This window comes from Orycteropus afer, unplaced genomic scaffold (genome assembly GCF_000298275.1).
Source record: "Orycteropus afer afer isolate SDZICR_OR568_19922 unplaced genomic scaffold, OryAfe1.0 scaffold00853, whole genome shotgun sequence".
NCBI lineage: Eukaryota > Metazoa > Chordata > Mammalia > Tubulidentata > Orycteropodidae > Orycteropus > Orycteropus afer.
Window position 1 is genome coordinate 394115 of NW_006922440.1, and position 3968 is coordinate 398082.

Here is a 3968-nt window from a genome sequence, read left to right on the forward strand (position 1 = left end):
ATTTTTCTTCTCATTTCTTACCTTTTCTTTGGTGATTGTTCCTGCTTGTTTATGTAGTATGAAATTTTTTTCTCTTGTTTTAATTAATTAATTAATTAATTTTGTCTAACTGAGTAGGAGATAGCAATTGTTTCCACACATCTGAACTATACTTGTACCTCCTGCAACCTCACCCACTGAGTGAAGGCCACCTCTTGCTTTTGTACCAACTGGCCAATGATAGATGGCAGCTGATACCCACTCAACCTACACTCAACTGCTCTTTATGAACAGCTAACAGCAATCTGTGCACATACTCCCATTCTCTATCACACCTACAATGAGATAGGTGGTGAATACCTAAGAGCTACCATCTAGAGAATAGAGGAGCAGAGTACACTGCTCACACTGATATATCAAAACAAATTAAAGGAGAAAAAAAAATTATTGGGTGAATCACACCAACACACAACCACAAATTAAACATAAATACAATAGTATCACAATGTCTTAGAGACAATTGATGATCCCAGTGCAAACAAAAATCATGATAAAGTAAAACAAAAAGGGACCAGGAAACAAACCCAAAAAATATCCTTAAGAAAGAAGCAGCATTGGAACTCCATGATAAGGAATTCAAAAGAATTATATTTAGGTACCTTCAATGGGTTGAGAGACAGATCAAGGAAAACACTGACAACATCAAGAAAAACACTGACAAAGGTAAGGGAAACACAGACAAAACTCTAGAACAAATTAGGAAAACATTACAACAACTAATTGACAAAATAAACAAAAAATTATAAATGATACAAAAACAACAAATAGAAATCCAGAAGTTTAATACTAACATTTCAGAAACAGAAAAGACATTGAATGGGCAAATGAATCAAATGAATAAAAAAAAAAGGCAAATTTAATGAGATTGAAGACAAATACCTCAATAATACTTTGTTAAGGGATAAATCAGAAAAAAAGGTCAAAACAAAATGAAGAAATCCTAAAATTCCTGTGGGATACCATCAAGAGGAATAACTTACATATAATCAAAATTACAGAACAAGAGGAGACAAATAAAACCACAGAGAAAATTGTTGAACATTTGTTGTAAGAGAATATCCATATATGATGAAAAACAGGAATTTTTCAATTCAAGAAGTCCAATGCATACCAAACAGGATAGACCCTAAAAGAAAATCAACACGACATACAATCAAGCTCACCAAAACCAAAGGCAGAGAAAGAATCCTGAAAGTAACATGAGAAAAATGAAAAGTTACCTACAATGGCCAACTATTAAGACTAAACTCTGATTTCTTGACAGAAACCACACAGGTGAGAAGGCAATGGGATGGTACATATGAAACCTGAAAAAAAAAAAAAAAAATCCTTCCAACCAAGAATTACATACCCAGCAAAATTGTCCCTGAAATATGATAGTGAAATTAGAACTTTTCCAAATAAGCAGAAATTAAGAGAATTTTTAAAACCAAATCAACATTACAAAAGATGCTCAAAGAAGTCCTTTGGACAGAGAACCAAGAATAGTAAACAACTGATGATTGACACACATGGTGAAATAACCCAGAAACTAAATCAGTTATAGATGTACCCAAAGTAAAATAATGTTACAAGACTGTAAACAGGGAACCAGAAATATAGATTGGTAAATGAGGACTACTACAAACCAAAAAGAGGGAAAAAAATAGTGTGGTGACAGAACTTCTAAATGGAGAGGAAGTTGAGGAAAATTGTGAGATAGAGCAGACTATTTTGAAGTTTGGAAAAAAAAAAACATATAAAACAGTGTAATCTCAAAGAAAAATAATAAAACTTCTCATAAAAAAAGAGGACCAGCACAAATATTTAATAAATACTAAAACAATAGCAATGAAGGAAATGATAACATGATTCATAAACAAAATGAACTCAGCACAGAAAATTATATGGAACAAAGAAATCAACAACACCACAAAAAAACATATAACAAAATGGCATCAATAAATTCATATTTGTTCATAATTACACTGAATGGAAATGGATTAAATGCACCATTCAAGAGACAATGATTTGCAGATTGGATAAGAAAACATAACTTATCAATATGTTGTCTACCAGAGATTTACCTTAGGAACAATCACAAAAATGGACAAAATTTAAAGGTTAGAAAGAGGCATATAAAGCAAATGGCAATAAAATAAAGCAGGAGTGGAAATATTAATTTCTGATAAAATAGACTTTAAGACAAAAATAACCATTAAGAGACAAGGAAGAACATTATACAAAGATTAAAGTATCAATTGAACAACAGGACAACCATAATAAATGTCTGTGCATCCAATAAGAGAGCCCCAAAATACATAAAGCAGACTTTACCAGAATTGAAAAGACAAATAGATGACTCCATAGTAAAAGGAGGAGATGTTAATACATTACTTTCTATAAAAGATAGAGAAACTGGAGAGAATCTCAACAGAGACATAGAAGGAGTAAACAATGCAATCAACCAGCTTGACCTTATAGACATCAACAGAACACTTCACCCCAAAACAGCAATATATACACTCTTTTCCAGCACACATGGAATATTCTCCATGATAGTCCAATTGTTAGGTCACAAAGCAAGCATCAGAGAACTTAAAAACATTGAAATACTGCAAAGCATCTTCTCAGATCACAATGCTATAAAATTAAAAATCAGCACAGTAAAGACCAATGGAAAAAGAGAAAACACATGGAAACTGAATAACAACCTCCTTAAGAACAACTGGTAATAGAAGAAATAAAAAATGAAATTAAATAATTCCTTGAATGAAAACACAACCTGTCAAAATTGTTGGGACAACAAAAGGAGAAATCAGAGGACAATTTATACCAATAGACGGACACAACAAAAAAGATGAAAGAGCCAAAATCAACACCTTAACACAATATCTCCCAAAATTAGAAAAACAGAAGCAAAAAAGCCTATAGTCACCAGAAGAAATGAAATAATAAAGATTTCAGCAGAAATAAATGAAACAGAAAATAGAAAGACAGTAGAAAAAACAAACAAGAATAATAGTTGGTTCTTTGATAAGATTAATAAAATAAAAAAAAACACTGGCAAACTTAACAAAGAAAAATAAGGATAAGATGCAAGTGGTACAAATAATAAATGAAAGGGGTTTCAACCCAACAGAACCAATAGAAATTAAAAGAATAATCTCAAGATTCTATGAAGAACTGTACTCCAACAAATTTGAAAATCTAGAAGAAATGGACAGATTTTTAGAAAAACATCACTTACTTAAACTAACACAGACTGAAGTAGAAAATTTCAACAGACCCTTAACAAAAGAAGAAATTGAACATGTCATTACTAACAACAAAAATTACTAACAACAAAAAAGTCCTGGCCCAGACAATTTCACTGGAGAAATCTACCAATCATTCAGAGAAGATCTGACAGCAATCATGTTCAAACTACTGAAGCAAGCATAACCCTGATACCAAAACCAGGCAAAGACACCACTAGAAAGGAAAACTGCAGACCAATATCCCTCATGAATATAGATGCAAAACTCTTCAACAAAATCCTATTCAATAGATTCCAACAACATACCAAAAAAATAATAAATCACGACCAAGTGGGGTTCATACTAGGTATGCTATAATAGTTCAACATTAGAAAAAACAATCAACGTAATCCATCACATAAGTAAAACAAAGGAAAAGAATCATATGATGGTATCAATATATGCAGAAAAAAAAGCATTTGATAAAATCCAACACCCATTTCTGATCAAAACTCTCAGCAAAATAGGAATAGAAGGGACATTCCTCAACATAATAAAGGGCATTTATGCAAAACCAACAGCCAACATTATTCTCAACGGAAAGAGACTGAAACCATTCCCCTTGGGAACAGGAACCAGACAAAGATGCCCTCTATCTCCACTTCTATTCAACATTATATTGGAAGTCTCACTGCAATAAGACAATAAAGA